The sequence below is a fragment of the Xyrauchen texanus genome, chromosome 2, assembly GCF_025860055.1.
Source record: "Xyrauchen texanus isolate HMW12.3.18 chromosome 2, RBS_HiC_50CHRs, whole genome shotgun sequence".
NCBI lineage: Eukaryota > Metazoa > Chordata > Actinopteri > Cypriniformes > Catostomidae > Xyrauchen > Xyrauchen texanus.
In genome coordinates this window covers 33,498,137-33,510,860 of record NC_068277.1, presented here as the reverse complement: position 1 = coordinate 33,510,860, position 12,724 = coordinate 33,498,137, and positions in this window count along the sequence as shown.

Sequence of the window (12,724 nt, the reverse complement as noted above, 5' to 3'; positions counted from 1 at the left end):
ATATTCTGACTTTACCCACACATTTTAAGCCATGTTGCCATGCTGTTCTATAGAATGACTAATGCAGTTAAGTACTTGGTTGAAATGAATGAAAGGCAACATCAATTTGAAATATAGAAAGAATATCTCAGCTCTGTGGGTCCATCCAATGCAAGTGAATGGTGGCCAGACCTTTCTAACTCCAAAAAGCATATAGGCCTAAAGGTAAAATAAAAGTAATCAATAAGACTCCAGTGGTTAAATATATATCATCAGAAGTGAAATGATGGGTGTGGGTGTAAAACAGATCAATATTTAAGCTAATTTCTTTTTTCAAAAATTTTTCATTTTTCATGCATATTGTCACCTACTGGTTAGGGCTGGTCAAAGGTGGAAAGGAGATTAATTTGTATTGGACCCATAATATTTATTTAATTTTTGGAATTGCTCTTTAATTTAATTTAATTTCCAGAAATGCAGAGAGCAGGAGGACGTTAAATCCCAAACACCTTCAGTTGAAAAACAGAGCTTTTGGAATAAGTCCAAAATTCTGGGAGATTAATTGTTAAGCATGTTTATCTCATTAACTGCGTTTATTGTTTTTGGAAAGAGCTTTGTGGAGTTTCTTTGAAAGCTGAGACTAATATGGAATAAAGGGGAAACATTGTCATACATCACATTATGTGGGGCCTTGTGACAAACAAAGAGTGCTTGGACCATAATTGATGAGAACTTTGTTCCTAAACTATGCAAAGTGTCCCTGCCAGTAAACACTGTAAACGCGAGTCTCATTTGGGTAACAAACAGAGAACAGAGTATGCACAGCCTCTCTCTCAGCACAAAGTGTTGCACAAATACAAAAAAAAAAAAAAAAGTCAGCTTTACAAACATTTCCACTCCACTACTCTAAGAAAGTGCACATACATCGAAAACTAAACAACATATATGTTAAACTATAGTTCTTGGAGTACCATGTTTATGCCATGGTATATATTATGGGAATCATACAGCACCATGGTATAACCATCTGATACCCTCTTATATACTGCACTCATAAAGTCCCCATGAACTGCCTTGGAAAGATCAAAGTTTTCTTTGGTGCGTTGACATATTTTCTACTGAAAAAAATGACTCAGTTACTGAGTTACGGAGGGAACGAGACATTGTGTCGATGTAGTGACACTAGGGGTCGATCTTGAGAGCCTGAGACACCTTCAGATCTTTGAGAAAAGGTCAATGAGAATTGGTGAGTACATTTTGCATGCCACTCCCCAAAAAACAGGTATAAAAGGGAGGCTGGAATGCGGATTCATACTGTTACGAACACTGAGAGCGCCTCCCCCTCCAGTCATCGGAGATCTGATTCACCGGAGTATTTACCGCTAAGACTACATTTCCCATAAGCCCGCATACCTAGATCTGATTACTCCACAGCTGTTCCCTGTTTCCCACGCTCTATTTAAACTGTTCAGTTTACTCACTCTTTGCGAAGTCTTGTTTGCTCCGGCGACTCTACCAAGCAAGTTAATATCTGGTTTACCTTCTAGTCATTCTGTGTACAGTTCCTGCCTGTTGTTTAGACCCTGATAGTTTGCTGCCTGCCCTGATCTCTGCCTGTTCTAGTTACTCTTCTGCCTGCCTTCTACATTCTCTGTTTGCCTGCCATTGACCCTGCCTGTATGACTTGTGTGCTGTCTTTAATAAAATACCGCAGATGGATCCCAACTTGCCTGAGACTTCATTACACATACAGGTTTTTGCACTGAGGAGCTGAGACAAGTTCCCGGCCATTACAAGTCAAGTCAAGTGGTTTTTATTGTCGTTTCAACCATATACAGTTAGTACAGTACACAGCAAAACGAGACAACGTTCCTCCAGGACCATGGTGCTACATAAAAACAACAAAGGACCAACATAGGACCACATGAGACTACACAACGAAATAAAATACCTATATAAACTACCTATATATACCTATATAAAGTGCACGTGCAAACATGTGCAAAAAGTACAGGACAGTACAACAAATTACTGACAATGAACAGGACAATAGACAGTGCAGCGCCAACCAGTACTCAGTAGTGCAAAAGATGACAGTTTCTAAAAATGTAAACATAACATACTATGAGATAATGTTCTATGCACATAGCAGTTATTGAGGTAGCAGACAGTTATAAAGTGACAGTTATTAAAGTGCAACTCAGGACACGTGTGTGTCAAACCAGTCTCTGAGTATTGAGAAGTCTGATGGCTTGGGGAAGAAGCTGTTACACAGTCTGGCCGTGAGGGCCCGAATGCTTCGGTACCTCTTGCCAGGCGGGAGGAGGGTAAAGAGTTTGTGTGAGGGGTGTGTGGGGTCAGTCCACAATGCTGGTTGCTTTGTGGATACAGTGTTTTTTGTAAATGTCTTTGATGGAGGGAAGAGAGACCCCAATGATCTTCTCAGCTGTCCTCACTATCCTCTGCAGGGCTTTGCGGTCCGAAGCGGTGCAAGTCCCAAACCAGGCAGTGATGCAGCTGCTCAGGATGCTCTCAATAGTCCCTCTATAGAATGTAGTGAGGATGGGGGTTGGGAGATGTGCTTTCCTGAGCCTTCGAAGAAAGTAGAGACGCTGCTGGGCTTTCTTGGTGATAGAGCTGGTGTTGAGGGACCAGGTGAGGTTCTCCGCCAGGTGAACACCAAGGAATTTGGTGCTCTTGGCGATCTCCACAGAGGAGCCGTCGATGTTCAGCGAGTGTGTTCACCTTGTGCTCTCTAAAGTCAACAACCATCTCTTTTGTTTTGTCGACATTCAGGGACAGGTTGTTGGCTCTACACCAGTTCGTCAGCAGCTGCACCTCCTCTCTGTATGCTGACTCGTTGTTCTTGCTGATGAGACCCACCACGGTGCGTGTCATCGGTGAACTTGATGATGTGATTCGAGCTGTGCATTGCTGCACAGTCGTGAGTCAGCAGAGTGAACAACAGTGGACTGAGCACACAGCCCTGGGGGCCCCAGTGCTCAGTGTGGTGGTGGTGGAGATGCTGTTCCCGATCCGGACTGACTGAGGTCTCCCAGTCAGGAAGTCCAGGATCCAGTTGCAGAGGGAGGTGTCCAGGCCCAGCAGGTTCAGCTTTCCAATCAGGTGCTGGGGAATGATTGTGTTGAATGCTGAGCTGAAATCTATGAACAGCATTCGAACGTATGAGTCCTTATTGTCTAGGTGGGTGAGGGCCAGATGGAGGGTTGTGGTGATGGCATCGTCCGTTGAGCGGTTTGAGCGATCACGCAAACTGCAGTGGGTCTAGTGAGGGGGCAGCTGGGTCTTAATCTGCCTCATGACGAGCCTCTCGAAGCACTTCATGATGATGGGTGTAAGTGCGACGGGACGGTAGTCGTTGAGGCAGGACACTGAAGACTTCTTTGGCATGGGGATGATGGTGGTGGCCTTGAAGCACGTTGGAACAACGGTGCTGCTCAGAGAGATGTTGAACAGCAGTGTAGTTCAGCCTGTGGCAAGAGGGACAAAACGTCTCGTTCCCTCGATCAGGACATTCCCCTTTTGTCACTCAGTATGGGACCAGGCCACGCCAGCAGCGGCCTTTTCTCTCTTGGTTTTTCTCTCCACAGAAAATGAGATTTGACAGGGGCCTTTAAATGCTTATAAAATGCACCAGGGAAGGCTTTCTTTCCGTTCCTATTTTTTCGGAGGAAAAGACTCCACGTAGGCCACACCCTTCCCTGAAGTGGAGGGTAAAAAAGTGGCGAATATGTCATATGGGCCTAAGGCCGCACATGGAAGAGGTGTGGCAGTAGGTCCTGTCCTTCAAGAGCTCTACAAACACAGTGACCGGGGCAGAGAGTGCTCTGCCAAGGGAGATGCGGGACTACCGAAAAAGGGAGAATATACTGCGGAAGATACATCATAGGAGGTTACCAGGGTAACCGGGACCTGTGGAGCACTTACCCCAGTACAGGGCATGTTACTGGGTCCAATTACGAATTCCTCCACTGAATTTGTGAGCCAGAGGGCTAGGAGGAAGGACATCTAGGGTTCAAAGATCGTGAATACGTGTGGGAGAAAAGATCGCACAGTTTCACCTCGTGGAGGGGAAAGGAGCTGTACACAAGCGGTACACCCGGCCAGCTACCCCGCAAAACTAAACTTATGTGTTCGTACCTGAAAGAACCAGATCAACCCAGAGATTGTAAAATCTCGCAATGGTATTGGTTGTAGCCCAAACCACTGCTCTACGGATGTCTGCTAGAGAGGTGCCATTGGCCAGCGCCCACGAGGATGCCACACTCCGTATGAAGTGTGCTTGAACCCGCAAGGGGGCGGGCACAGACTGGGTCTGGTAGGCCAAAGCAATGGCGTTCACAATCCAGTGGGCACGCCTCTGTTTGGAGATAGCCTTCCATTTCTGCTGTCCGCCGAAGCACACAAAGCGCTGCTCAGAGCGTATAAAGCTCTGTATGTGATCCAAGTAGATGTGCAATGCATGCAAGAGACACAGCAACGATAAGGCTGGGTCTGCCTTCTCCGGGGGAAGCACTTGCAGGTTCACCACCTGATCTCGAAATGGGGTCATGGGAACCTTGGGCACGTAGGCCGGTCGAGGTCTCAGGATCACGTGAGAGTCTTCCGAGTCGGATGGTTCTGGCCAGCCAGCGCGACGGGTTGGAAAGCGATAGCCACACGTCCAAACTCTGGGCAAGGGGCACTAACTTGAAGGATCGCATCCAACATTCCTTGGAGTGCCACAACGGGGAGCGGTACTCCATGCAAATTGCTCCATCTACTCGCCAATTCTCATTGAGATCTGAAGGTGCCTCGGGCTCTCAAGATCAACTCCTAGTATCATTACATCGACACAACATCAAGTGAGTGACACAAGGGGAACATACAGTTGTGGTGGGACATGTCAACCGGCTCATGCTTTTAAAAATATAGGCAATAGGCTTTAGTTTACATCGTAGCCCGGCAAAGCCACAGGCACACATTTTTCACCTTGCTGCTTCTCATGCTAGTCAGAGCCATATTCAGCCAGGGAAACTAAGAAACAATCTAAATTACGAGTCTGACCACTTTTCCACTGAATTGAGAACCGTGAAATTATCTATCTGACCACTTCACTACGAAGCCAGCCTACAAACAAACACAGCACATCTCAGTCTTTTCTTCCCATGAGGCTAGAGTAATTTTGCAAGTCCAGTGCAGAAGAATGAGAAACATGCAAGTATAAGATCACAAAATATCAATGTTTTGAATCACAATTCACTAATCACAAAGAAAGAGGAACACTTTCTCATGCTGTACATCCCAAGAAACTTGAATAAACCCACTTTTTAAGGTATTATTATTATTGGAATTTTGGAGCGCCCTTACAGCATAGATTGCTTTCCCTTCCAGTGCCGGCATATTCTGTGCTGTTGAAAACATGGACATGATCGCTGAGCTGATATCGGGGAAGACTGCAGATTTTATCTTTGTAAAGCGAATTTCTGTCAACATAAAGAAGTACACTAGCAAATAAATTACCTTAAAGCTAATACACAGCAGCTAAAAGTAACAAAACTTTATTTTGATTTCATGGCATCTTTGAACTTGAACACTGATGTTCCATCCTCACTTAAACTACAATGAATTGGCTGTAATCTCCTGATGAGCTCTCTTTGATATTGAATAGCAATACAGTTAGCATGGACTGTAGGTGTGCATAGTTTATTTGGCAACATGCCTTTCCTTTGAGTTTTAATGGACAAAAGTATGCCTAAGAGATTTAATTTCAAATTATCAACCCATGCAAAATTTGGCATTGAACTGAGAAAAGCAAAGTAAATTCTTACTAACAGTTGAGATTAGTAATACTTGTGTTGTTCTCAGGCAAATGTTCTGTCAATTCTGAAAATGAAAGCCACTCAAAAAAGAAAAAAGAGGCACAACATGAACCTTTGGGAGGTGCGTGTGCATGCGTGTGTGTGTGTTTGTGTGTGTGTAGAGGAATGTATTACGACACAGGGCAGGATATTTTGCCACTCAACAAAGAAACTATTACATATTACTAAAATAAAACACTACAGACTCATTCAGCATTACCTCATATTTGGGTCAAATAACCATAGCATCTCTGGCATAGATTAACTATATATCAGATTTTCCAGTCTAACACTTTATATACCAACACATCAATACTTGGTCTATACAGTTTGTAGTACTTAATTTATGATTAACTTGTAAGTGATCAAAATACAAGTGACTAACTGGTTGGAAACAAATTTGAGTGTGCATCTTTTTAAAACCTTTTGCAGGTGTGTCACAGGTTTAAGGCCACGGTCCAATTTGCCATTTCCATTCAGAAGTGTCTCAGCACTGCAGATGTTCAAAATTCAGCATAGGATCCTGCCAACATCAACACTAAGTATATCCAAACAAATAACATTCCTAACTCTAACCACACTTGGAGCGATGGAAAATTGTAACTTTTGCACCAGACAGACTCTAGACTAGAATAGTAGATCCAAGATAAATAAAAATAAATAATAGAATCATGTGGCTGTTTCTAAGTATCTCCCCTTAATTAATAAATAATTTTTTTATTCATTTTTATGTAATTTTGATCAAAGGACAATAAGAGACATCATCATGCGCTGTAAAAAAATATATATGTATATTTATATATAAATATTTATATATATTTTTTATTAATGTTTAGTTGAATCAAGGTGCTTTTTTGAATTGATACTACAAAATTTTCCAGCCAACAACATTTTTTACTGTAAGATGTGATTCTATCAAGATACCGCGGAGACCACACCCTGCCCGAAGGGGAGGACATTTTGTGGAAATACATCACATGGTCTTACCGAGCTTTGTCGGCGGTGTCACACGTGGAGAATACCCATGGTAGGTCCAAACCAGAGGGGAGGAACTCTACATACACGGCTATTGGTGGCAGAGGGAACTCTGCCCAAGGAAGACATGGGTTTACCAACGGGGATACCGTCTTGCGGAAGATACATCACACGGGGTTACATACAGGCAACCAGCACATGTGGAGTACCTACCCCAGTACAGGTAGAGTGTGCCCATAGCCCCAATGGGGGCAGAACATCCTGGGCATGATAAGCCAAGGCAATAGTGTCAATGACCCAGTGGGCGATCCTCTGTTTGGAGACAGCCCTCCATTTCCGCTGTCCTCCAAAGCAGACAAAGAGCTGCTCAGAGCATCTAAATCTCTGTGTGCGATCCATATAGATGTGTAAAGCATGCACCAAACACAGCGATGACAAGGCTGGGTCTGCCTCCTCCTGGGGCAGCGCTTGCTGGTTCACCTCCTGATCCCGAAATGGGATCATGGGAACCTTGGGCACAGAGCCCGGTCGGGGTCTCAGGACCACGTGAGAGTATTCCGGACTGAACTCCAGGAACAGGTCTACCTGCGCTGACTGAATCGACTCCAAATAAGCTGGACCACCTGGGGGTGGAGTCTCCATTCTCCCCTAAGCATGACCTGCCAGGACAACACGTCCACTGCACTGTTGAGGTCGCTCGGGATGTGAGTGGCTCGCAACAACTTGAGCCGCTGGTGACTCCAGAGGAAGAGATGGCAGGCATTTTCCGACATGCGACAAGAGCTCATGCCGCCTTAACAGTTGATGTACGCTAGCATTGCCGTGTTGACCATCCGGACCAGCGTAAGCTTACCCTGGATCAGGGGCTGAGGCCTCCGCAGGGCAAGCAAGACTACCAGCAACTCGAGGCAGTTGATGTGCCATCACAGTCACAGTCCAGTCCAGAAACCGGTGGCTGTGTGCCTGTTGCACACGGTACCCCGGCCTGACTTGGAGGCATCTGTCGTGACGACAGCTCACCTGGAGACCTGCTTTAGGGTAACCCCTGCCCGTAGAAATGCCATGTCTGTCCAAGGTCTGAACAGACAGCGGCAGACAGATGTGACAAGCATTCGATGTGCCCCGTGGCGCCATGCCCATCTCGGGACTCGAGTTTGAATCGGTGCTGAAGCGGTCTCATATGCATCAACCCGAGCGGGTTCCGTTACCACTGCCGAGGACACCATTTTCCCCAGGAGCCACTGAAATTGTTTCAGTGGGACTGCCGTTCTCTGCCTGAACACCTTCAGACAGTTCAGCACCGACTGTGTGTGCCTGCTCGTGAGGCACACCATCATAGAGACTGAGTCTAACTTCATGCCATGAAAAGGAATGCTCTGAACTGGGAAGAGCTTGCTCTTTTCCTAGTTGAGCAAAAGCCCCAGCCGGCTTCGGTGCCTGAGCACGAGGTCCCTATGCACACACAACAAACCCCACGAGTGAGCTAGAATCAGCCAGTCATCAAGATTGTTGAGGATCCGGTTTCCCACTTCCCTTAGCAAGGCAAGGGCTGCTTCTACGACCTTCGTGAAGGTGCGAGTTGACAGGGACAGACTGAAGGTGAGCACCTTGTACTGGTATGCCTGGTCCATGAAAGCAAACCGCAGGAAGGGCTGTTGTCGAGGTAAAACTGAGACAAGGTAAAACCGAGACATGGAAGTATGCATCCTTCAGGTCTACTTCAGGTCTTGATGAAATGCGTTTTTGTATCAGCATCTTGAACGGGAGTCTGTGCAAGTCCCGGATCAGTTGCAGGTCCTAGATTGGTCGCAACCCATTGCCTTTCTTCAGTATGATGAAGTAGGGGCTGTAAAACTCTTTGTTCATCTCGGCTGGAGGGACAGGCTCTATCGCGTCCTTCCATAGAAGGGTTGCAATTTCTGTGCGCAATGCAGTGGGGTTCTCACCCTTCACTGAGGTGAAATAGATGGCGTTGAACCTGGGCGGATGCCTGGTGGACGCCTAGCCAGGTTGGACGGTCCTGGTCAGCCACCGCGATGGGTTTGAGAGCGAGAGCCATGCCCCCAAGCTCCCCAAGTGAGGGGGACCAAGGGGACAATCACATCAGACATACCGAGCAGGCGGGGCCTCATGGCGGGGCCGAGCTTGAGGCGCCACTCATGGCTGTGCTGAGTCTGAGGACATCGAAGCACTTAACTGGCTCTGTATATCCACCATAGGAGCGGTCCGGGATGGGGGAGGAAGGAAAACATCCTCGTGGCCTGTTGCAAACGTCCTTGCATGGGTGCAATTGTTCCACAGCTGGGCATGCCTCTAGAGCGCCAAACCTGCCTTAAAGTGCAGTCCCTTTGGCATGCGGCGAAATCAAAAGAAAAGGAAAACTACGATTCTCCTCCCGGCCCTCCACCGGGGATGGAGTGGTTTGCTTACCAGCTCCAGGTCTGTAGTGTGTCTCTGTCTCCATGGGTCACCCGTCTCATGGGTGGTTCGAAGCATTTTTTCGGTTCTTAGCGATGGGCCATGAGACGGGTGGCATCTGCTTCCTGCGTGTGGCTCCATGCCGGACTACTGGGGTGGGCTGCGGTGGAGCCGGTGTTGCTGCCACAGGGGTACACCCTTGGTGACGAGCAGATAGGGTGCCAGTCTCGACGTAAGCCTATAGGCCAGGTGGTGTGGTACTGTAGGAATGTACCTTTCACTAACAGTCTTGTGGAACGTTCCTTCGGGTATATATATATATATATTTTTTTTTTTCATTTAGATGGCACCTTCAAGGGCACAAAAACTTTGAAAATGCCCTTTAACTTATAGATGTTTGTTGGGTGTCATCATTACTGAGGTTGTCTGTGTCATGTCTTGTCCTGTCTTGTCATGTTATGTCTCACTTCTGTTCTTTCCCCCTACTCTGTCTCCCTCTGTTGGTCGTTCTATGTTACTTCCCTCTCCTTTACTCCGCTCCCAGCTGTTTCTTATTTTCCCTGAGTTCCTCATTAATCCTCTGCCCACCTGTTCCCTCTTTCCTCTGATTAACTCTCTATTTCTCTCCTCGCTCTCGCTACATTCTCTGTCGGATTCTCCACTCAGTTATACTACCCCTTAGAAGCAACTACTGCCCTGTCTGTCTCTGTCCAGAGTCCTGTCCTGCTGGCGTATACCATTGTTATACTGTTCTCCACTAAGGACCTTCTCCGATCTCTGTGCCCAGTTACCTGACGCCACGAGCTAGTGGCACTCTACAGCTACCCGCTGCCTTGGGAGAGACCCGCTGGCTGTTATCGCTTCTCCACTCACCCAGTCTACTACCTGGGGACCACCACCGCTCGAAGGGAGCGTTTGTTTGCTGTTTTTGTTATCGTCCTCTCTGCGGACTGTTTTATTTGTATTCCTCTCAAGGAGAAGACCCTGTGTTGACTTTTTACTGAGCTTCATTAAAGACTCTGTTTTGTTTCTTACATCGCGTTTGGGTCCTCACTTACCTTCATAACAGTCTGTGCATCAAGTGTTGACATCTATGTGCCAACCTTCAATGCAGAAATTGCTGGGCTAAAATTACATGAAAGTTATCATCAATTAATAATAACTATGCAGTGGCAGGCAATAAAATTTAACTATATTCAATATATTCAGACTACTTTTTAATTTTGAGATAAACTTTCCCAATGAAGTCAGTAAAACTTAAAAAAGCCCATGCACAAAATACACTAAAATTAATAGTTGAATAAACAAAAAATAGTTTACAGATTGGAAGAACACAAATGCAAGACAAAAAGATAATATACTGCATATTTTATTATAAACATAAAACTATTTGCAAGAACCATATAGTTTTAACATTGGTTTGTCTTTAAACACTTAAATGCATAAAATGCTTTATGCATAAAATGTAGCATTTCTTTGCCTGTGGTTAATGGGACATTTTCTTTGGATCTAAACAAAAATACATACAATAAAATAACGTTTGGAAAATGCATTTGGCTCATTCTCAGGATATTGAACTTGAACTGTCACATTAATGTGTTGGTAACACTTTACAATATTAGTTAACTACATTTGTTAACATGAACTAACAATGAATAATACCTTTACATCATTTATTAATCTTAGTTCATGATTATTTCAACATACTAATACATTACATAATATTTTTTTTTTTTACATTAAAAGTTGTATTGTTTTCATTAGTTAATGCATTATGAACAAAAAATTAACAATTTTATTTTCAGAAATTAATATAAACCAAAGTTAATGCTGTAAAAAAATTATAATTGTAATTATATGATATATAATGCATTTGCTAATCTTAACAAATGTAAGCTTTTTGTAAAGTGTTTCTTATGTGTATTTAACACATTCATTTGATAAAGGGTTAGTGACCTTTCAAAATAGTTATTGCACAACACATTTTTTGAATGAGAAATGTCATAGGTTACTACTTTTCTTCAATAATGTGTGATTTAATACAAGACACACCAAAACTGAGTGATAATAGCAAGTACTACAATTCGATTATATAAAAATGTAATTACACAAACTGAAAAGTTACTGTGATTGAGTTCAAACATTGTAGCGCTTTAATGTAATGTAATTATGTCGAGCATGACTGCGGCATTCAACAAGAATTAAACACTCCTTCCAATACATTTTGTTCACAAAACCATTAGTAATGCTTCTAATGATGAGAATGAGTTGGCTTCTCAATGGAAAGCGTCACTACCCTAGTTCACCCCATATGCATGTGTTTTAAAGGCTATTGTGGCCTTTGTGTACTGTTTGTTTGTTTTGTGCCTGTAGACATTGTATACAATATGTAGGGGCACATTTATTCCCACCACTTGTCAGTTCAGTTTTACAGTTTAAAACTGTTGTTTTACAGTTATTACTTGTTAATCAATTAACTTTTTTCTGTAGCAATTTTACAGAAATTTACCATCAAAATGACAGGCATTTTGATGAAGGCATGAATCCTTAGGTTGTGTTAATGACTAGAGAATGATCTGGGGCAACTGTGGCTCAACACCATTCATTTAATCTGCTGGCAAAGCATAATTTAGAGGCAATAGAAGGGAATTGCTAAACCATGATGAAGCAGGTTAACAGTTGTTGCACCATAATTGTATTGGCATTTCACCATGCAGTATGTTCTCCCACTGGCTAACTGGAAGAAGGTCATGACCTTGAATTTTGCAATTTTCAGTTAATTAAAACAGATCCAAAGGATGTTATTATATTTGTTCACGTTCGCAGAATGATGTTCTGTATCTATCTTTCACAGCATTGCATAAACCTGAAAATGCTTGATGCCAGTGGATGTACTGTTACTGTAAAGCAGTTGGCGGGGTTATAGCGCATGTTCAGACACAATATTTGCAGAGATTTTTCAGGCCACATATACATTGCTTTTGTTGCTGTCTTTTCAGTCTGTTTGGAAGTGGGTCACTGAGGACAAGCTGCATTCAAGTCCTTAAATATTCCTTTCATTAATTACTTGAAAAGGTCTATGAAAACATTTTATAAGCAGGCTATTTTTGCTGATCTGGTTTCCAACAGAGATCTTTTTGTCAAAGAAAAAGCCCATGGAGATGAAGCTGCCCAGTACTCTCAAAATAATACCAGTCAAATCCCAGGGGGTCAATGAAGGTTGTGCAAGGAGTGGGCCATTTCCCTCCAGCCAGCTGTTACTGCTTGTGCAAAGGAACACACAGGCTAATGTAGATTTGGACATACACAGTGTACATGTTTTCTCATTCAGAAGCAGAACAAGTGCAGTTCTGTTACAGTCTACTGTTACAACTCTGGTCTAAGGTCAGCCAGCATATGTGAAAATAAAAGGTCTTACTCCAGTTGTCTTAATGATTTTTTATTTGATTATTTAAACACCATTGTGGCCAATATAATAAATGCAAACCCAG